The sequence below is a fragment of the Leuciscus leuciscus genome (assembly GCF_965113295.1).
Source record: "Leuciscus leuciscus genome assembly, chromosome: 17".
Classification (NCBI taxonomy): domain Eukaryota; kingdom Metazoa; phylum Chordata; class Actinopteri; order Cypriniformes; family Leuciscidae; genus Leuciscus; species Leuciscus leuciscus.
Genome location: NC_138741.1, coordinates 19,345,678 through 19,369,956, shown reverse-complemented (window position 1 = coordinate 19,369,956; position 24,279 = coordinate 19,345,678). Strand labels below are relative to the sequence as shown.

At 37.8% G+C, this 24,279-nt stretch overlaps 1 long non-coding RNA gene across 1 annotated transcript; it reads right to left on the bottom strand.

Annotated features, from left to right (window-relative positions):
- Window positions 1–790: 790 nt before the first annotated feature.
- On the bottom strand, window positions 791–12,806 carry LOC309479791. The gene is made up of 3 exons (XR_014199438.1): window positions 12,700–12,806; window positions 2,303–2,448; window positions 791–1,562 (listed from the first exon to the last, which is right to left on the bottom strand). It is a non-coding gene; the product is annotated as an uncharacterized lncRNA (long non-coding RNA).
- Between the last annotated feature and the right edge of the window lie 11,473 nt (window positions 12,807–24,279).

Genomic DNA, 24,279 nt, shown 5'->3' with positions numbered 1-24,279 from the left:
TATTTTTCTACCCTGGTTTTGAGCCTAGCTCCTGAAATGCTTGGTTTTTATGGGCGTGCCGCATTGAAGACTTGGAAGTAAACGCCCACTGCTATGATTGGATAAAAGTTTTGCATATTATAATGAGTTTCATCCATGGGCGGGGCTAAACAGGCAGTGTTGAAGTAGGTGTTGATCTTCTTCTGTGGAGGCGGTGTTTGATTCCCTTTGACGTCATAGATCCCCACTTTGAAAAACCTGTCGTTCGCTGTGCCTGGTGTCAATAAAAGCTTTTATTGGACTTACTAGTTTTGACTGACTAAATCTCACAAATGTTAATATTCAGATGCATAGCAATTCATTAAATGTGTTGAGATGAGATTTTATGCCATCTATGATCAAGAACTGAAGGTGGTGGGGTCATCTCCCCATCTTACCCTATAAACCATGTTTTTTGTATTTTGTAAAAAAGCATTTGAAACAGTATGCATTATGCAACGATAAACTGTTACTCATGTTGTTCAAAATCTATAAGATTTTCTTTCTGCAGAACACGAAAGAAGATATTTTGAAGAATGTTCCTCCACACAGTGAAGGTCAATGGGGTCCAAAACAACACTAAAATGTTTGTGTTGTTTGTGTTCCATGGAAGAAAGAAATGCATACAGGTTTCGAGGGTGAGTCATTTTTTAGTGAAGTATCTCTTTAAGTTCAGTGCATTGGATTATGGGATACTGATTTTTCAGTGCCATGTGCTCTGTTGTATATGTGTACAGTAGACTATACTAATTGATGAATGTTATGTCAGGAACCAAAATATTTGCAGTGTGATTGTGGTATAAAAAATTATTTCTCTAAATCAAATAAATACTAATTCTCTGGAGGCGAACTGGAGAGAGAGTGTGGGTTTTACAGAGTAGGCTACTCTAAGAAAACAGCAGTATATCAGATGATAAAGCCTGACAATGATTGGTTTAACCTTCTAAAGCCATGGCTCATCCTGACGTTATGCACTGTTGAGTACTAGAGAGAAAAGACATCTGATTTATCTGAAGGTTAGTAGCCAGTATGAACCTTTTAAGACTAATTTAAAGCTATTGTGTGCAGGGTCTTGATATTAATGTATATATATTTAAGTGTATTTATTTTTCCTGTGTTCTGTCTTCCATCAAGTCTTCCATCTTCCTTCCTCAGGGGGTGCAGGTTTATGGCCATTTATTAGTGTGCCAAAAGAGAAAATGTGTTTTTCCAGCTCTGCGGTGAGACGGTCAGCATTATTAGAGTAGGGGAAACGCTTGGCTTTAGTGCAAGCAAAATATACATCTGCAAAGTCATAACATACGCATTTTCCAGCTGCATGTGTGTCCTCTTACCCTGTGGGTCTCAGGCCTGCATGATTGTTTGTGTCACAAACAATATAAAGAACATACTAAGAGAGTGCCTGTATGTGGAGTGTAGAGTGCAAGAGAATTTGAATGTTTACACTGAAAACAGCTTTCCACTGTTCTGTGTATTCAGTGTTGTGACTTGAATGCCTTGAATTTGTCTTTAAACAAGATTCTTATCTCAATTGATCCATCCACCTGAAAAATATAGAGAAAGTTCCGAAAATGTTTCTGATGTCACTGTATTTATGTATGTTATTATACAACAGTCACAGTCCTCAAATGTTTATTATTATATTTTATAAATATAAATATTTATATTATAAATAATATTATAATATAATATAAATATTTTGTATAAATATATAAAAATATGTTCCCACCCAGCCTCCCTCTCTTTATATTTTAGCACATATAAATAATTTAGTGCCATAGGTAATCACAGATAATCTTTTATCTATAAAGTTATCTGTAAAGTTTTTATTCATACTGCTGTGAATTAAAGCCCTCTATGAGGAAAATAAAGCAAGGTAAGGTAAATGGTATTATTTTCACAATATGCTTAAATATATGGTTAATATTTTCATTAATTATTTAACTGTAAAAAAATACAAATTAAAATGAAATATAAAACAGAAAACTGAATTAAGGAAAAAAATAAAACAGATTTCATGTGGCCCTGCATGTGTAGACTTATTGAGGGACATTAAATAATGAATGAGGGACGTTTATATAATGAATTTTTGGTGATGCAAATTCCAAACAGCTTGTGAAATTTGCTGATCCTGTTCCCTCCCCTCCATCATGTAATGTCCTCTTTCTAATGTCCTCTAAATAAAAGTGTCAAACTCTCTAGAACTACAAGCCTGCAATATGTTACTACTTTAAACAAACTTTGTAATTAAGTTTTGATTATCCACCCTGCAGCCACATCCAACCTGAGGGCGGTGCAGTCATGGATCTCTGACATCAGGGTGATTCTGAGCAGAAGAGCCCCGGCAGCTTCTCACTGGACCTGGGCCAACAGAGCGTCCTGCAGCTGGACAATCCACACGCACTCATGCAGGACACACGGGACCGCAGTCTGTAAGAGAGCTGACGTCACTCACTCAGAGACACCCCCAGCCTAGTCTAAGTCTGCTGCTTTCAAACTAGTCTGCTGCATCTGATATGAGGTGACAGCAAAGCGTCAACATGTCTGATGATGACATTTGCTGTGGAAGACGTCCAACGATGTGCAAGTGTGGCTGCATGACTAATTATCATGAGAAATATCTCCGTGCAGACGCAGACAGAATGCAGGGAACGGAGATGGATGGTGGCGCAGCTTTCGGCTCTGCAGGAAGTAACGAAGAGCTCTCCAACACAATCTCACACCATACACTATATATCCAGCACATTGCAAAAACAACAACAACAACAACAAAAATAATATTGTTCAATAGAAATATGGAAATAGCCTTAAATCAAGATAAATTCACTGGCTGCATGATATTAAGAATTAATTTCAGACTAGAAAACCAAGAAAAAACTATTTTGGCAAATGGCCTAAGAAAGACTTTTCGATTCTACTTGTTTTTTTAAGGATGTTCAGATATTTTGTCTGGGAAAATAAGACAATAATACTGATTACGAGTGTTTTTTTCACAGCACATGTGCTGACTCTACACCTGCTGCGCCGCAGTGCTGTCAGATGTGGTCTGATGGTGGGTGGGGTTTTCCCTGCGGGCAATTTGTGTTTAATGACCCCAAACAGCTAAAGAGCACGTAGATAAAGGTGTAGTGATATATCAGCCTGATGACAATCTTCACTATAGCCACCTGTGCCCAGGTATGTGTGTGTGCAAATCTAATGCATAATGTTGCTTTTAAGGATGTTTATATGTCTGGAAAACAATGGAAAATTACTGAGCAAGAAAATGTTCCACGGAAAATGTGTGTTAGAATAGCTTGTTTTTTCCTGCCATTGCTTTTGGCTGTGTAGGTTGCACAGTCTTCCTTCTGGGTGGTTTATTGATTGACGGTGTTGAGTCCTGATGTTGGAAAATCATAAATCTGTCCTACACATTTCATTTTCTTGCCTTTCTTCTGCAGTTCCCTTCTTTTCTCTTTGTCTCCGGCAGCAGCACTGCAATGGCCATAAGGTAGACGAGCAGACATGGTCTCTCCAAGGACCGCCTCAAGATTCATCATTCCCCATGATCAGTTAAAGAGATCGATTAATCCCTCCCTCTCTCTCTCTCTCTCTCTCTCTCTCTCTCTCTCTCCTTCTCTCTTTCCTGGAGCATCAAGCCTCTTTATCACTCCGGACTTCTGCAGGAATGTACATTACAGTGTGAAGGTTTCTAAGATTTCCATTAGTGGTCATGGGTTACGTGTGTAGTCTGAACGTGTGTGTGTGTGACACTAAGGAAAATTGGGCCAGAATGTGTGGAACAGGACAAGTAGTCCAGCTATCAAAAGCTAAAGTGGTTCAACCTACCACTAGAGTACACAGTAAGAGTATAATCGCAAACCATTATCACCACTTGATCTGCTGCTCCCTTCGACAGCTGCATGCGTTCTTTACGAAAATATGTGTGTGCGTGTCCATTATCACCCTCATTGCCTTTCCCAAATCTAATTTTCCTTGTGTCTTTAGTTTTCCTCAGACCAGAAGTCAGAGGGGATTCTGCCATTCAGCCACTGAATGAAGAACAACAGTTGAGACTCAAACGAATTAGAAGCTCAATCAACTACAAAGCAATTACCAAGAGTAGCATAATCTTCCGTTATGGTTAAATGTCTAATTGAATGAAATGCATTTGTGATGAATGGAGGGGTAAGAACTGATAAAATCAGGAGCTTGAAGACCTCATCAGGGTGGAAATGGCTTGTTTACCCCTGCGACAATGGACTCAGATCCCTGAATCAAAACCGAAAGCACAAATTTCCATAAATATGCCATTGCACTCAATACACAATGACGGTATTTTTGATATTGCATTCTCTCTCTCGGCTCAAAGAATCATTTGTTTTTTATCCCTTTGGACCTGTGCAGCAAAATGTGTTTTGTTCACTGCTTAAAATGCAGCAAAGCACTGCAGTAATTGCAGAAGGCTCCCAAGACAAAGTTCTCATGGACGTGGATGAAAATATCAAGCCGTAATGAAGCAGAATCACTCCTACGCAAAATGATCACAGCATAATTTCTCAGAACAATTTGCACCAGACATTAACAGAATTTTTTTAAAAACGAGAGGATGGATAAAGGGTTGAATGCTTTGATTAGACACAGTTCCACACCTGCATGAACACTTAGAGAAGGGAATCAATACCTCCACTCTCCGGGGGAAACAGCGAGAGACTAGTAGAACTAATATTTGCCCTCGCGCTATCTAACTTTATTAAATTATAGCTTCAAAATCTGTCATGCAGTCTCTTGCTGGGCTGCACAGATCAAAAAAGTAGTGTTTTTATGAAAGCACTTTATTTCTGTTTTGTTTTCTTGGCACTTCTTTTGCCTCTCTTATTCTTTCTTGGACTTTTTATTTAAAAATTAAAAGAAATATATACTACGAAGGGACTCAAAAGGACATAATAAAACAGATTTTAGGATCTTTTTTCATACTGTCTTCAGAATGGAAATAGTAAAAATAATAAAAATGTGGTTTAGTTATCATGTCAGAAATAAATACTTGTATTTCATGTTTTTTTTTATTTTTGTTTTTTTTTACTAATTGTATGCATAATGTTTAAAGTCTTGGTAGTCCAATCCGTCATTTGCTATCGGACATGGACTGCTAGGCACATTGTGGGATCCAGTATTCCCAACGAATTCATACGACCTCACTCGAATTTTTGCAAAATCGTACATATTTTACGAATTGCCCAATTCGTATGAATTCATACGAATGACCTACCCCTGACCCCGCCCCTAAACCTACCCATCACGTGGGTTTAGACAAATCGTACAAATTCGTACGAGTGAGGTCGTACGAATTCGTACGAATTAGCCACCTTTTTATCATTCGTACGAATTCGTACGAATTGGTCGTGAGATAGTGTTGCAACTCCATGAGTGTGTTACTGCTTGGAGTTTGATTGACAGGCGATCTGACCAATCATAATCCGCCATCCGCCGAAACCGTCATTTTTGTCCGACAAAGCAGTCAGTAGATTAGTTGGAGGATTTGAACTTGAAAAACGGTGTGTACTGTAGTTATGTTACATATGACACTAAAGCTTCAAATCGCGTATCGAGTACACAGCGCAATTTATCATGAAGCTCCGTGCCGGAGCGCGTATTGTTTTCAGAGAAACACGTGATCAACGAAAAACAAGGCCTCACTTTCTTTCCAGTCACGTGAATGCTTCACTTTGCGTGTCGGAATGTTTGAACCCAGACCACTCTACAGGTTTTTGGTCGGTTATTATACGTTGTTTGGAAAACGCATACAATGGAATGTGAAATACTCCTCCTAGGGAATTCATCCGATCGCCACCAAACTCGGTGTGAATGAAGTGAAGACACTGAGGATGAATTCTTGCGAACGGATTTTTGATATCTCGAACGGTTTGGCCGTGGCGAGGAAACTAATTTATGGCGAATAATGGGACACAGGAAGTGTGTTATAACTTCTGCATACATTAACTGATCTTGATGAAACTTCCGCAGTGTGTTTGTTGTAAGAGGCCGATCACATGGAGTCAAAGTTATAGCGCCACCAACTGGCAGCAGGAAGTGTGTCACTTTCAAAATGCTTTGAAGTCACTCTCTTATTTTTACCCGATTTGCTTCAAACTTTGTGTGTATAATGTAGACACACGGCAGATGTAGACCTGTGAAAGGATTATTGATATCTTAGATACTGTTGCCATGGCAACGCATCAAACTTTAATATTCTTTTTTGATGCTTTTGAGACTCTTAGCATGCTTGAAATTGGATGAAACTCGACAGACACATCACATTTATTAGCCAGTAGACATGTGCAAAGTTTCAGAAACGGGCGTGGTGGAATGGCTCAGTAGTGCCACCTTTTGACCAAAGTGGAGGGTTAGATTCATCTACAGCAACAAAACTTGGTTTGTATATTGTTCTCATCAAGCCGGACAACTTTCTAATTTACAGTCATTAGCTCCGACCAACAGGAAGTCAGATATTTTGATTTGAATGTGGATTTTTCTGGAGAATTTTCTCTCTCTCTCTCTGTCTCTGTGTGTGTGTGGGGTGGGGGGGATTTTTCACCTTTGAACGGGGTCTGAAAACTTGGTCCATAGATCAAACACGCTTGCATGAATTAATATGAAACTCAGTACACGTACAGATCTCATCGGGCCGAACAACTTTCCCTTGGTCAAGTTTTACACCAGCACAACAGGAAATCGTTGTTTGGAGAACGCTTGCTCTGGAATTTGAAATAATCCTCCTAGGCAATTCTTTCAATTGCCACCAAACTCGGTCAGCATGAAGTAAAGACACTGAGGATGCTAAAATGCGGACGGATTTTTGATATCTCGAACGGTTTGGCCGTAGCGAGGAAACAAATTTATGGCGAGAAAAGATAAAAACGAAGTGTTATAACTTCTGCATACATTACCTGATCTTGATGAAACTTCAGCAGTGTGTTCGTGGTAAGAGGCTGATCACATGTATGTAACTATTGTGAGTCAAAGTCATAGCGCCACCAACTGGCAGCAGGAAGTGTGTCACTTTCTAAATGCTTTTGACAAAAGTGGGGGGGGGGGGGGGGGGGGTTAATTTTATGTACAGTCACAAAAATCAGTACGCATATTGGTCTCATCGAGCCGGACAATTTTCTAATTTACAGTCATTAGCTCCGAGCAACAGGAAGTCAGATATTTTGGTTTGAATGTGGATTTCTTTGCAAAATCAGCCTCTGAATTTTTACCCACTCCTCTTAAGTGGTTTATTTTATTAAACCAAACTTTTACCCACCAAACTTTTTCAACATGATGAAAATACATTAAAGATGCTAAATTGTAAACAGATAATAAATATCTCAAACGGTTTTGCTATGGCGAGGGATTAAAGTAATGTCAAAAAAGGAAACACTAAAAACCTCCTATCTTTTAAAAATGTAATTATACACCATTTATTTCTATATACAATTATACAAATATCAGAACTAAACCCATTTTATTCTTTTTTTTCAATTCAATAATTGTTTAAGTTTAAAAACATCCAGAATGTTTTTTTAGTCCAAAAAATAAATAATGTCATTCATAGTGCTATACTGCCCTCTTGTGTTCAAAATCAGGTAGGCCTATTGTATCTATATAAAAATATACTAGGTATGTGACGGTGAGAATATTTTACCACTGGTTAATCAACGTGTGACACCACTGGGGGCTTTTGAATCGCTAACTTAAAAACGAAAGTGAAATATGTTTGTCCGCACTGACATGGATAATGGTGCAGAGCAGAGCGAGCGTTCTCAATGAATTCCTATGGAAGTAGAAATGAACTACAAAAAACATTCGCTCTTCTCTGCCCGTTCCTCGCCATGGACGCCCACCGTTATGAATGCACGTGCAGCCGTGAGCATTTTAGTTTAATTTTAAAATTAGCGCCATTTCGGGGGCGGATTGCTTGAATTTATTTTACAAAAACACAATGTTGTGTTTTATTTCGACTGTACACAAATATAAGTTAACACTTTGCAGTTTGAATGATGTCCTGTATGGACAAAATGACGGAGTATCTTTTTATGTGTCCACTGTTCAATCGCGCCCACGCCACACACACACACACACACACACACACACACATATACACACACACATTCCAGCATTGCAATCTTGACATCGCAGTCTGTTCATTATAGCCTTAATAAAATATAATAATAAAATAGTCAACCCGAACATATAAAAATTGCATTGCTCTGTTTAAATAGTCAGTAGTACAATTCATACTATTCACAGTAATCACCGCTCAACTGTGATGTTTCCAAGCAAATTTTTGCGCATGTGAAGAGGATAATTTTCCCCTTCAATATTGGAATGTGAGTGAAGTACAAAGCCTATAATAAATATAGGTAAATAATAATCTTTTTTTTTTTTTTTTTAAGCTACAATATGCAAGAATTTTTGGCCTCTGGAGGGCGCTACATTCCAAACAACAACAACGGCGTAGCTTGATGACGATGTGAAGGAGCGTGGAATGATGGGAACTGTCGTTTTAAACTCCACCGTGGATGTAAATCAGTCAGACGGGAATCTAAAATCATGTTCATGGATGAGGCTAAGTTCTTTTTTTATAATGACATGCTTTTTGTGGCGAGGGGGCGAGGGGGAGAGGGGGAGAGGGGGAGAGGGGGGGGGGGGGGGTTCAGCGCGGTCTGTAATGGGAGAGAGAAGAGACGAGCAAGTAGGTTAAGTGCAAATGACGAACACCTGTGTTTTATTGCAGTGATCCGCGTGGAGAGACCGCTTATAAGCCGCGCGCTGGAACGAGAGAGAGACTGAAGAGAAAATTGGACGCAGAGGAAGAAAACCGGTGGATCCGAGCTCTCATTTTTGAACTGTTTTGTGCCGTCGCGGTTGCCACGGTGAATGCGCGTTGTGCACGACTTTTGTTTGTTTTGCTTTATTTTAATAAAGTACGAGTCCCAGTCACGCCGACCCCTGTCTTCTTCCTTCCTGATTCTTGAACCTCATCACACTTTTATTTCATTAAAATGAATTAACCGCAAGAAAAGTAAGGTTTAATACTACATTGGTTATCATAGATGTTACTGTATGTCGAATTCATTGTTGTGATAACGCTGCGCAGTTTTACGTGTTCTAAACAATTGTTGTAAAAGTACATTCGAACATACCCACATCATTTGCCAAAATACTGATTAATATTTATGTATAACACATGCTATATTTATTTACATGGCCATAAACACCAGACGTGATAAACAATGTCAATAAACTAAACAGAAATCTAAAGCAATAATACTTCCCTTACATACCGAATGCTACATTAGGAAATATAAAATTAAGCATAACGTTACTTTGTCGACAGAACCAGCTGCAATCGGTAAAGAATAATTATGTTCCATAACGACTGCAAGAAACAAGCTACGTGTGTTGCTTGATAGACGCTACAACTACAACTTCCGCATTTGTCCAGGACTCCACGCAGTACGAGCGGAAACCGAGGGTAACGCGGATATGACGCAATTGACTGGCGACTCCCAACTCCCCCCTGCTCTAACGCCCCGTTTCCTTGGTTAAAATCGCAATTTTCTCACGATTTAAAAATAGTTGGAAACATTTGGGATATTGTAAGTAATCAACTTAACAAAATATATAACACTGGCCTTGAGATTATGGGATATTTTAATGCAAAATTCTTGCATATTGTACCTTTAAGTGACAAGACAGAGAATATTACTTATCTGATATATATATATATATATATATATATATATTTTTTTTTGTGTGTGTGTGTGTTACATTTATATATATATATATATATATATATATATATATATATATATATATATAGCTGCGAGCAGCGATTGCGGGCCGGCTTGGGCCCGCAATCACTGCTCTCAGCTATATTTTTTCTTTTCTTTTTATAAATAAGCCTATAGCCCATAGACGTTGGAACAGGGAGGGGGCGGGGGGGTCGGCCGCCCCCCCACCACCCCTTTTCCCCACCCCTCTAGGGGTCAGCCAGGGGCATGTTCAAGTTCAAAACGGTGCGCAACGTTTTGCTACGGTTTCCGGGTTGAACGTCATGTTTCCTGGAAACGGCGTGCACCGGTGTGCAACGGGGTTTGAGATACGTTTTCTCTTGTTTGGTGGGTGTGTCAGAACTGCAGTCCAATCAGCAGCAACATGTATATAAAACACGGGGTATTAAAGTGAACTTTAATTAAAGTGAAAGTAATTTACAAATGTGTTCGATGCAGCTCGGTATACGCAACAACTGAGGATATTAGAAGACATGTTTGTCGTAAGTTTTATTGTAAAAATATAGGATATCAACATAATGATGTAGTTGTTTATATTTTTAGCTTCATTGCAAGTGTATGACATTTGGTATAGAAATAAACAATGGTAATTAAGTGCTTTTCCTAAAAATGAGAAAGAAAATACAGGGTATTAAAACAGTATGACCTACAAATAAAGGCAGTATGTGAGGCTAAATAGATGTATTTTAGTCTGAATTAGGTAAGATGTGTGCTTCCATTTCAGTTTCAGCAATCCCTTCACTCGATTGGGATGTTCTCTTTTGTTCTGGGCGGCAAGTGCAGTAACTGTAACATCGAGCATATTTTGTAGTATTAAACACATATTTATACCGACTTCATCAGGCTCAGAAAATTCTTCACAAAGAACACAAAGAATGAGCCTTCTCAGCTGCCATAGTTGCAACTCTTGCGTCATCAGAACAGTGTGTTCAACGCATCACCGTTTCTGTTTAAAAAACGTTGTGCAACGTTTTGCCGGGGCTGAACCCTTACCCAGCCCAGCTGTTTTTTTCGTTGTTTTTGGTTTCCGTTTTATATACAGAATCTGAATTAAATGTGTTTGATTTAAGCCTACATTTCAACATTTTGTGTCATAAAATTTCTTGTTTTTAAGCCTTTCGCACGTACGGTCACACCGTTGTGATCAGTCTAGGCTGGTCCCTGGAGCGTTTCACACCGGTGTGATCAGAACGGTCAGTGCATCACATGATCAACTGCTAAATACAAATGTTGAATTTAGCCAGAGACAGGCGCGTTCAGAGCTGTCATATATCACAACTTTTCAGTGTTTTCAACCACATACTGTTTATTTTAGGTTTCAGACATATAAATTCACATAAGTAGGCTACTAAAAAAACAATACATTTAGAATTTGTAAAATACACACTGATGTCTATGCATAGACATCAGTGTGTAGACATCAGTGTGTATTTTACAAATTCTAAATGTATTGTTTTCGGAGGTAATAATAATCCTTTCCATTATAATTCGACACGTTTTATTCATCAGATACACATTGTGTAAGTAACTTTAATGTTTACTCTATTCTTCTCCCAGTTCACCAGCCACTTACTTTTATGTATTTCGGGAGAAGTGGATGAATGTGAAATTTACACGTGTTGTAAATCCAACAGATCCGATTCTCTGACCTGCGTCTGCGGCACAAACTAACACGGCGCGGCGCCCATCTCGCATACAGCTCAACTAACGCGATCGTTATAAAGGTGTTTAAACAACAATACACTTCCACTTGCATATATTTGACAATCGGAATATCAGATATTTCATGCCATAGCTAACACATTTGTGAATATTCTGAATAAAAAAGGAAAAATGACATAAAAGCAGATCATCATTCATTCAGCGCTGTTGACTTTAGAGCGCTCCGTGGATAGACTGAAGGAGTGGTCCGTGGAGCTCGCTGAACTCCAGACACACATGGCCACGTTTTCTGCGCGTTTATGACCCTGCTCTGCGTAAATGCATTGCCTCTTTTGACGCGTTTTGACATAGATTTCATTGATTGGAGCGGCCACACTGAGCTGTGCGTAACGCCCACAGACTTGAAGTGAACGAGACAGAGGCTGTCCGGTAGCCTACTGTCTGAAATGGTTAACTCTGTGGCGATGCATGTGCAAAACAGGTTTAACTAATCATAAAGTCAATCAGGATACATAACACAGGCTTCTATAGGCCTACACTAACACCCCCCCCCCCCCCCCCCCCCCACCTCCCTCAAGAATCCCGCCCCCCCTCTCACAATATAGTTCCCACGTCCCTGCTATAGCCTATGTTACATGCTCATATATTCTGTCATATAAACAGCATAGAAACCATAAAACAATTAGACCACCATTTACTCGGATCGAGCAACTCTTTTGATATTTTTATAATTAGTATTATAATTGTTATATTTAATTTATTGCCTCACTTTAATATGTGAATTATATTATCAGAAAACTGAACATTTAGCGTTGTCAGGCTTTTATTTGTGCTTAATAGATAAAACAATGGCGCTGCGCACTCGGATAGATGTGCCACAATATAGCGCTGTTTTCGACACTCATGATGCTTCGAATCTTTTCCCGGAACAATCAAGGGAAAGCCTCAGTGCTTCATGAGCCTTCATTTGCCCATACCCAGTGTACTGACGTCTTTCCGCGGTTAAAACAACATTATGTTCATTCATGTTTATTTGATGCTATAAATTAACTAGAAGGAAGAGATGATCGGTTCACGAGCAGCTTTAACTGAGGCTCTACAGCGATCTGACAGACACGTTAAAGAGCCACAAAACGGTTTATATTTCTTTAAAAAATGACCAAATTTGAAAGGTGAGACTTTGTTTCATATCAAAAGTAACCTGGTCTGTCCTGTCTGTCAGCACGTTGTCAGTGTACACTCTGCTCCGCGATGTATTTTCACTGTGTGAGAACATGGTGTGGCGTGACTGAAAGCGGCATGGCTTGGCTTGTCGGACATAGCAACAGTAACTAAAGGGGGCGGGTCTTTGCGAACGGTCACCTCAAGACTGAACACTTTCATCATGACGGCTCACATCATGTATTGTTCATCGATGTCTAACAGGAATCATTTCAGAGACTTAATCCTAATGTAACTGAATGGTTGTCTAAACAGGTGTGGTCTAAAGATTTGAAGGTCATCAAACATTACATTATATCCATAACCATAACAATAATTACATTTATAAATAATATGAGACTTTGGTGAGTTATGAAATCATCAAGGCTCTATGCTTTTCGGTTTCTAGCAGAGGCTGTATTACTGTAGATCTGTGAGTCTGTTCTCCAGCAGGAGGGCATGTTCATCAGCTGTGCTGTTCAGCTCCTCTATCTGAGATCTTTGTGGTCCAGTGGTCCCTCTAATGAGCAGCAGAACAGATGAGAAGAAAACGGACCCAGGTTTTAAGGATTAGAATGACTGAACCTCTAATGAATGGATGATGCTTAAACAGACTTTGATTTGTTAATCTTACCATCTACAGTCAGCAATAGCCCCCCCAACACACTCAGTTCATTTTAATTTGAGTGTTTAGTATTTTTTGAGTTTGTAGCATTTGATTTTGTAGCCTATTTATGATTTTTGTTATTAATTTAGTATTGTAGTATTAATCAGTATTTTTATTTTGTTTTCTATTTTTCAAAAGACTAATGTGTCTGTGTATATATATATAAAGACTATATACATATATACGTATATATACACACACACATATATATATACATATATATATATAATTTTTTCATTTAGCAAATAATTGGAATAGCAATATAATAGCCAATATTGTTTTTTGTTTTAAGCTTGACTCTAACAAATCATCTAACAAAATTTAGTAAGATTGCAGCTTAAAAATATGGTGTAAGAATTATGTATAAATGTATTCACTAGATCCTTCTGTTTTAAACAGTTTTCGGCCTATTTCTGTTTTACCTTTCATTTCTAAGCTATTGGAGAAAATTGTGCTGGATCAACTACAACACTTTTTGTCAAGTAATTGTATCTATGAGGTTTTTCAATCTGGTTTTAGGTCTGCTCACAGCACTGATTCTGCCCTCCTGAGAGTGTTAAACGATATTTATCTGATTCCGGAGATACTGTGGTTCTGGTTCTTTTAGATCTTTCGGCTGCTTTTGATACTATTTACCAACCTACTCTATTATCTAGACTAGAGTCTTGGGTGGGTCTAAAAGCTACTGTTCTGAAATGGTTTTTTTCATACCTGTCTGACAGAAAGTTTTTAGTAAAGATGGGTAATTTCTCCTCTTCCATGGCACCTCTGACCTGTGACCTTCCACAGGGCTCTATTTTGGCTCCCTGTCTATGTTCTTTCTACATGCTACCTCTAGGCTCTATTCTTAGGAAACATGGTGTGTCCTTTTATTGTAATGTGGATGATTTATACCAATCGAAAGAAACAACCCTGTAGCGATTACATCTCTTCTGCGATGCTTAGAGGAGGTTAAATCATGGCTAGCCCAAAATTTCCTCTTCCTAAATGAAGACAAGACTGAGGTTATTGTTTTCGGCCCAAATGAAAATTCTCAGTGTATAAGCCCTGATTTAGAGAGTCTGTCCGTTTTTAAATCTCAAGGGTGCGGAACTTAGGTGTTCTTGTTGACTAGCCTTTAAAATTTGACAAACATATTTCCTCCGTTATCGGTTCCAGCTTCTATCAACCTCGTCTATTGTGAAAAATCAAAGGTTTTCTCACTCCGAAAACTCTGGAAATGGCTGTTCATGCGTTTGTTACATCTCAGCTAGATTATTGCAATTCTTTATATTGCGGTATATCCAAGTCTCAAATTGCTCATCTTAAGCTACAAAACGCTGCTGCCAGACTTTTTCATAAGTGTCATAAATACTGTATGATCACATCTCTCCTATTCTCAGATCTCTACACTGAATGCCAGTTCACCAGAGATAGATTTAGAATAGAGAATAGAGAATAGATTTTAAAATTCTACTCTTTGTTTTTTTAAATCTCTAACTTAGCTCCTGCCTATCTCTCTGAACAACTTCTTCCCTACACTCCGTCCAGAAGCCTAAGATCCTGTGACCGGGCTCTGCTGGTAGTTCCTCGCTCTAGACTTAAGCGTAGAGGGGAGCGTGCATTTCCGGTGGCAGGGCCACGACTCTGGAACACCCTGTCCCTTGAGATTAGAACGGCCCCTTCCCTGTCTGCTTTCAAGTCTCTTTTAAAAACCTACCTGTTTTCTTTAGTATATTGATTATTTTCTTCGGTTGGTTTTACTAATTTATATATGAGTCTGATACTGTTTTGCTACTCCTGTTTTATGTTTACTCTTAGCTATGTTGCTCTTATGTTTTGTTTTATTTTTTGTTATGCATGTTATATCTTCTTTTAATCTTGTTGTTCTGTAAAGCACTTTGGTCAGCCTATAGTGGCTGCTGTAAATATGCTATATAAATAAAATTGAACTTGATCTTGAACTATAAATATAGATTCTCGATAAAGTACGTTTATCTTGTTTTAAGGATTTTGAAAACTATTTTTCCCCAAGCAACTTTAACTGTCTGCATACAGTATATGTTTTTTTTTATTTATTTTTTTTTACATTTACGGCAGACGCTTTTATCCAAAGCGACTTACATTGCATTTCAGGGTACACATTTTACATTCTTATCAGTTCTTGCTTTCCCTGGGAATCGAACCCATGACCTTGAAAGCACCAATGCTCTACTGTTTGAGCTACAGGAAAGCTATGAGTAATATATGTGTGTGTGTTTGATTAGTCATCCTGTCAGTATGGATTTGTGCACTATGTGATCAGCGGGGCATAAACAGACAGGTTTGCTTGGATTTTCCTGTCATCTTAACACCGACTAATGTCTTTGTCTGTGAGGTCATAAAATCCTGATCCAACAGTGGTCCTGTCACCCTTAGTAAAACTCATGTGCTCTTTATGAGGCCTGTAACGCAAGAGCTGACCTCCAGGCCTTGAAAGCAGTTGGTGCTATCAAGATTGTCGTTGTGTTATTCCAGGACACTCCGGATCTTTCTACAGGGCATCCGATTTGAGTCACATAAGAGTGTCATAAGACTAAGATACAGTGCTGTAGGATGAAAGTATAAAATCTTGCTCTCTCAGACACAAATATAGTTAGATGCATGGATGTGTGGGTGTGTGAAGTAATATAGGCCTCAAGCGGCCCCTAACCATGCATCTTCTGATAATTCTTCAGGAGGCGACAAAAGCTTTCCCGTTTTTACTCCTCCGTAATGTCTCACGTCTGAGTGTCTCCCAAGTGGACAGCAGGCCCCTTGGTCCCTTAGTTCCCTTAGTCGAAAACTGCTGTGTGTGCACACGTGCTTTTGAGTGAGTACATGAGGGTGTGCATGTTTTTGCTGGTTATCCTTGTGAGTGACTATATGGGACACATCTGGCAAAATCTATTAGCTCCATTTTCTGCATATTTGTTGTCCTGCTGTATGAGGAAGATCAGGACTTACTGGTTCAGTGATATTTCTAGTTATTTTACGTGTGGCATTTTGCTAACCTAAATGTATGAACTTGTTAAATGAAGTTGTTTCAACCTTAATGGAATTTGAATTTAATGGTAATGATACTATAATAAAAAGGTGGATTATGATAATCCTGCAAATGTAGTTTTCATTGCTATGCAATGTACTGAATGGTGTTTGCAGAAGAAATGGAGATTGTTCACCGTTGGTCACTTACCAATTTAATTACATTGCACAATAAAATTAAGCTCTGACAAGAAGCTTTCTTCAAGAATTGTGTTATTCGATCATTTCAATTCAGTAAATAAGTAAACAAGCTGCAAAATATATCAAAATATCAGACTTTGTAATTTACTCCAGAAGGCCTATCTAGCCTACATTTTGTGGTTTTGTTTTACTTAGGCCTATATTTTTTTTGTACTTTACTAGGCCTTTAGCTAACTGTGATTTTGTATAGGCTATGTACATTTCTGAAATGCATAACTTAGACAGTTACCTGATAACAGAACACTCTAAAATGTAATATGGACTTGTGCACTTTCTGTAAAGCTGCTTTGAAATGGTGTGTATTGTGAAAAGCGCTGTACAAATAAATGTGAATTGAATTGAATTATAATAAAAAAAAATGTTTTAAGCTATAGGCCTATTTCAGTCATCTCACTACATCATTTTACAAGTAAAAAAAAAAAAAGGAAAAAAAAAGAGTAAAAAAAAAAAGCAAATGACTGGTAGTTGTGTGATGTGTTAACAAATGATTTGGCTTTCCAGGGCTTCCATATTTTCAATGAACCGATTCCCAAAACACTCTGAACGATTTGTTCGGAAATCAGATTGATTCGCTCGCAGGCAGCTGTTCTCGAGTAGATGGATGTGTTCGACTTGAAACGACTCTATGCAGACCGATCGGTGAATGACATCAAAGTACCGCGAGAACGATCAGAGACTGTTCCGTATGTATGCTTTCGATTCGCTCCCGCGGTACTTTAACCATGTTACAGCTACCGATCACCTAGTATTAACTCAATGAACAAAGATTTGGTCGGCATGTGTCGTGTCATGAGTTTTGAGAGAGCCTCTCTGAACAGGTTCGTCGGTCGTCAATTAGAAATGAGCGAATAATCTGGAGTAAAACGATCGAATGTGCGTCACTGACGAAGAAGTAAGTTGGCTAAATTACTATTCAAATCCATGTTTGTAAAAGACACAACTCACTTATTTGTATTATTTACCGTATGTGTGGTGTATGCTAGTATCCTACTGTGCACAACTGTAAACAAGTGTTTACAGTGTAGTCGGTGAACGTTTTGTTTATGTTGGTGGTTGTTGATCAAAGTCGTGGATGCGGGTGTCATACATTGCCTTAACTATAGTTTAAACTACCGATGCCATTAGCTGATTATTTAGACCTATTTATTCGGTGAGTGTCCAATAAAGTAACATGGTGGCCGAGTCCCCCATACAAAACAAAACAGCTTTATTAGTTATTCTTTTTAGGCTATCACTAAGTTACTACAGTTTTTTTTTTTTTTTTACTTCATCCACCCCAATAACTGGCTATCCGCTGATGAGAACAGGTTTTTATCTTACTACTTACTGAATACTGCATAGGTATGTATTACACTGTAATGTCATGTGCTAAAAAACAATTTCCATAAGCATTTAATTAAATGATTAATTTTTCAGTACAATTCTGAATTATCTCATATGACATGTTGCAATTTTATTTCCAAGTATCATCTTGCAAATACAAATTTTGCATCGTTAATCTATTTTTGTGTGAAAATGTTTCAACATATGCCAGTCCGATCAAACATTGAGTCAAAAAACAGATGTTGGAGCTCATCATTTCTCACATGGATGGGCTGTCATCCATGTTACTTTCCTCAAGGATTTAAGTGTCAGCTTTACCTGATTGATTCTGCACTTTTGTCTTTTTACACCACATAACTTAGCTGCTACATTACCACCATAATTAGTCAATTATGCTGTATGTAAGGATAATCGTTGTGCTTACATTTGTCATTATCATTAACGACCATGAGTTCAACACCCATTAGGTAGCCTATCTGATGCCTTGTTGACTAATCAACATGCTGCAATTCTAATCAACGCGCTGACTTGTCGACCCAGCTTTGTAATTGTACTGCTTACAGTAATGATGAAAAAATTCATTATCCATTTTCAAGCTTGTACACTGTCACTGTGTGGGTTTTACAACTTAAAAATAGGAAAGAGTGGTTGAATGCCAGTTTCCATGAAACGGTCCTGAGCACGCCTTTATGTAATTGGTTGGGCGTTTGGGTGGATGCAGAAGTGCGCTTTACTCATCTCATTTGCACACAAAAAAACAACAGATTCTGTATTTTTCAAGCATGTAACTTAAAGATAATTTTCAATATTTCAATACTAAAACAACTAAATGTATAAAAATGTGTTAATAGCGAAAAAATCTGTTAACACACTATCTTTGACCGCCTTAGTTTATTCATTTGTGCATTTCCCGCATATTGCGTGATCATCTCCCATCATATTTTTATGACATTATACACTTACATCTAGGCAAAGATGGAGTTGAAATCAGCTTGAGTTTTAGGTTCTACTTCAGAATGGGTTCTGTTGCACTACTCCAAATAATAATTTGGAAATTCTGACTTTATTAGTTGAATTACAAACTTGATTGGTTAGTACACTTTTAGCTCTTGTTAGTATGACATTGTTTTGTGGTGAATCTTCTGACAATGGTGGTATGTGTTCTTGTTTGTGGAATCCTTGATGTTCTTTATCCAGTTTTGAAATAAATCTCAGAGTCTGCGCACAGTCACCCACATAGAGGATTGAGCTTGCAACCTTTGTGCTTGTACCACAGTCATCACACCAGCACAACCTCATTTTCTTTCCTTATTACAAGGACAGTTCTCCAGAGGTTAAAAGGATTTGCTCAAGGACATTTGCAAAAAAAGCTTCTTTTTTTTTCTGTCATCCATGACTGGGACCTGCAACCTTTCCATTGCGTTGAGGTGTTCTCAGGAGGACAGGTGTTTAGTTGGAGCGGTGTGTTAAAGACATCTCAGTGAACATGAGATGTGTGTGTTTTGAAGTATTGTAAGGGCTTGTGTCAAAAGGATAAGGTGAATAAGGAACAGCTATGTAGAATGACCTGCCCTTTTCCATACAATTACATTTATTCACACTGTTGAGCTTCAAAAAAGGCACTGAAAAATAGCATCATAGCGGTAGTCCATATGTTTGATGTGCTATATTCCATATGTTTGATGTGCTATAAGTAATCTGTATCTATGCAAAAGGTTTGTGTGAGAAATAGACAGAAATGTAAGATTTGTACAGTCAGTTGATTGAAAGATGTTCTTTTGAAATGAAAACTTTGAGTTAGGCTAACCCAAAAAGTAACGTTTTCAAGTCAGTTTAGCTCCATGCAATCGTGTTTGAATAAGAAACCTAATACAATGGAGTTAAATCAAAATGAATTGTTAAAAAAAAGTAAAGGGTATTAAAAAAAATATGTCTTAAAGCTCCATGTTTGAAATTTAATTTTTTTATTTATTTTTTCATAACAATGCTAATATCAGTCTTTTCATGCAGAGCAATTATGACTTCAGAAGGCTGGGAAAATAGTAACCAAATTGTAAGAACGACTTTTAGAGGGTTTTTTGGGGGTACTTTTTGGAGCTTGATAGTGTCAATCATATGGAGAATAAGAAAAAGGAATTTTGCTAAATATATTATTTTGTTTTCTGTTGAAGAAAGAACGATTAGAAGGACTTGACAGTCAATAAATCATGACAGAATTTTCATATTTCTATGAAATATTTTATTATTTTCTTTATTATTTTCAGATACTCAAATTAACACATAAATACTCCAACAAATATTGTGTAAAACAATCAGAATTGGACTAAAACAAGGTATCTTGAAGCCCCATAATTATTTTTGGGACAGCTTTTTTTGTTGGGAGCATGCCTGTTGTCTTAACATGCTGTCTTCATAGGTTTTGGAATAGAACAAGTGCAAATATTATCTCAGCTAAATGTTGATGTGCGGGTTTGCCTGAAATCCCTCTTAACCATCTTTTAATGTTGAATTTTCATTGTGGATTAATCCGCACAGATGTTTTTTAACTCTATTGAATACATTCTGTCAAGCCCATAATGTACATCGCTATCTTTCAGGTTTTTTTTTTTTTTTTTTGGGACATTTTTGCTCCATCACCCACAGGACCTTGGGCAGGTTATGCCCTGCCTCCAGACTCAGCAGCTGGTGCAGTGGTCACCTGACCTATAGAAGAATCAGCGCTCACTTGTCCTCTTGTTTAAACTCTCACGCTCCTTCACTCGCACTGTTTTGTTTTCAATGGACGTGTTAACACTGTTGTGGGAGGTTGTTGTAATTAGCACTCACAAAGCATTGGAGCGTGTTTGCAAACACACACATAGCAAAGCATTCATAAATATCCCGCGGTCTCTGATGAACAGGGCAGTGACAGTGACTGGACTGTGAGCACCTGGTTCACAGGAACATTTTCCAGTGAATCTCACATTTGTGCTACAGTGATACATCAAATCATGAGGCTTGTTGAAGAGAGGTGTGCTGTCCCTGTTCTAGTAATCCGATTTTTGTCTGGTAGATGATTAATTGTGGGGATTTAAATTAATTTCAGTGATTCTTTTAGTGAATCTGATTAGTATGTTCACTAAAAAGATTGTCCAGATTTGTTCATTAATTAGTTAAATGACCCTTCTGTAAGTAGCTGAGGACAAATCAATTTTTTAAAACCTTTTTTGAATTTGTTTTTTATGTGCCTGTCTAAATATCTAATAAGAAACTGTATTACATAAAACACAGGTTTCCAAACAAAGCATTTCCCCCCTATTTTGATTCATCCAACTTGACCAGTATGCAACTACCTAGCAACACCCCAGAATAACCTAGCAACGCATTAAAAATGTGCTAAAAACCACTCTGAATATAGCAACACCCTAGCATTTCTGCAGTAAGTTTGGTAAAGGCACTCTCATTTTCTTGTGAAAATTTACAAATCTATCTAATGCCTTTGTTAAACATTCAACAGGAGATTTTGAGATTCTGACAGTGAACATACTTAATCTGCTTTTGTGAGGTGACAAGCTAAAAGCAAGATCAATAATGTGTTGTTGCCTTGGAGACCCGTGTGTAAACTCTGTCTTTAATCTGTAGTTCTAAAAGACAAATACGCAAAGATCCCAAAGATGTTTAAAGGCTTTATTCTCCCCTTCCAGGTGCACAGCTCTCAGCTCTTTCGCTACATGTCAGCTGTTCATGACATGGAAAGAGAGAGAAGGGACATGAATGAAAAACAGTGCCCTGCTTTTTAAGGGTGACCACCAGATCAATATGGCAGACAAACCCATTTCTCTTTGAAGATAGTGTAGTGATGGACCTGGAGGAAGGTGAGGGTTGTACTAATGAAAGTGTAACGTTCTGCCTGGAGTGAGCAGGTAGAGAGTGAGGGAGAGAGAGGTGACAGATTGGACCGCTGTCCCAGCTGATGACAGATTTCTGGATCCACTTCCATCTGAAATTCAAATCAGCTTACTTCTGAGAACCTACCAGTCTCCTTGAGCAGAGTAAATCCTTTTCAGCCAATCAGATGTGAGGGGAGGGGCTAGGACACCAGTTAAGCAGTGGTGTTTGCTAAGGCCATCAACATTACTGTTGCTCATACTTAGGGTTGAGAATTTGCAAGTAATTATTTTATTGTTATGGACTATAAACCGTAAATGGAAATATACATTATTTTGTCTAAATGCATTACAAAATAAAACAATAACGGCTAAAATCAATCATTTTAAATGCTTGAATTTTAGCATCACCACCTTATTACTTATAAAAAAATTTACGAAATGCAGACTCCATATAATGCAGACTTTATCTTTAAATGAGTGTTAGATGACAGCAAAGATAATCAGTAGGCTATATGTTAAAATACATATTAAATGTAAAAATATGGGAAATGAGCATGAACAATTCAATATCTGATATTTGCGAAATTGTGATATCTAATATCCAAAACTGATAAAATAAGCTGTATCAGTTTATAACCAATATTTCTCCTTTTACTCTGAAAATCTGTATTAATGACACTTATGTGAATAAACTACATGTCTGAAAATGTCCTAATATTGAAGAGAGGTTCCTGTCTTGCCATATCTAGTATCTTAGAGACTTCGAGGTGACCACTATACCTTGCAACCACACACAACACACTGACAACTTCATTTATAAACACTCAGAACACTTTGAGAACTGCATAGCAAACCCTTAAAAGAGGAGAATATTTCATGAGCTTAAATGGATAGTTCACCCAAAAATGAAAATTCTGTCATTTACTCACCATCAAGTTGTTCCAATCCCATATGAGTTTCTTTCTTCTGCTGAATGCAAAAGAATATATTTTGAAGAATGTCAGTAACAGTTTCTGGTTCCCAATGACTTCAATAGTATGTTTTCCGTCAATGGGGTCCATCAACCGTTTGATTACTCATTCTTCAAAACATCTTTTGTGTTCAGCAGAAGAAAGAAATTCATAAATGTTTGGAACAACTTGAGGGTGAGTATAAATTACAGAATTTTCATTTTTGGGTGAACTATCCCTTTAAGAAGTATCTCATTACATGTTTTTTGAGGAAGGATGGAAACCGGGCACCACCCATTGCATCATGTTGATGGTAAATGAGATCACACCAGCTCACTGAAGAGATGAGCACATATAGTATTTAGTGCTGTCTGTTTGAATCAACTTGGTATTTGACTGATTAAAAATAAAAATAAAAATTATAATAGTGAGCTGTGTTCTGTAATGCACCGCATCCAGTTTCTAATAGATCCTTGTGGTCTAAATATCAAGACTGTTTAACTTTAAAATGTCAGGTTATGTAAAAACCTACCAGACGTTGCATTCTTAAATGATCTTTACCAGGGCAACATTTGTAAAATAATGAATTTGGGAACCACAGAGCACTTTCAAATTACTTTTAACCTTTAGCCAGGTTCCTAAAATCAGTTCTTATTCTTACGGCGCATTGTGGCAAACTTTTCTTTGAAGCTCTTCTGTGCACAGCAAGTCTATGACTGTGATTTGTTCAGATAACAGATGCCAAAAGGAGATAATAAGCACCCAAGGCCCGTTATTACCCAGAATGCCAGAGCACAGGGCTTAGGAGAAGAAACATAACGTCTGCCTTAATGGATGTCAATGTTTCCAGAGAAACTCTGTGCATATACTCAGACAACATGTTAAAGTTACACACTTTCTCTGAAGTTCTTCTGTGCGCTGCCTCTGCTCGAAGTATAGGGGTCAAATAGGGGGCGCCAATGTCTAATTACAGATATATGTAATGTTTGATTAAACATTTGCTAGTCTAAATTCTGACTGCCTTGAGTTACATAATGAAAAAAAAAAAAATAGGGGGGAAAAGCAGCATAAAATACCAACTTTCCAACTTTTTTTGTTGTGTGCATTTCCCTTTTCAGGAAATTATTAAAGCGCCTATGGGCCATTTGGAGAAGACTAATACGGTAAGAAGTGTAATGAAGTATGCTGTCTCTGAAGTATGTCATTTATTTTCCATTTCCACAGCTGAGGAGTTTTTCACTAGAACAGAATAAAAGACATCATCGGATTTGCCCTTGCGCTTTTTGGAATGTTACACTTGGTATAGGTGGAAAGAATGAAATTCGGAAAAAAATCTTGGTCAGTCTACATGGAGACTTTTTGCAATTACTTTTGGGAAAGCACAAGACTGTTTAAATGATAATCCTCTCGATGAGGGACTAGTCAAACCTAATAGTGAAAAGGATGGATGATAGTTTGACATTTACAGTGTTTTCATGAAAAAATATAAATTAATGTATTGGTATTTATTAATATTTTGCATATTGTTA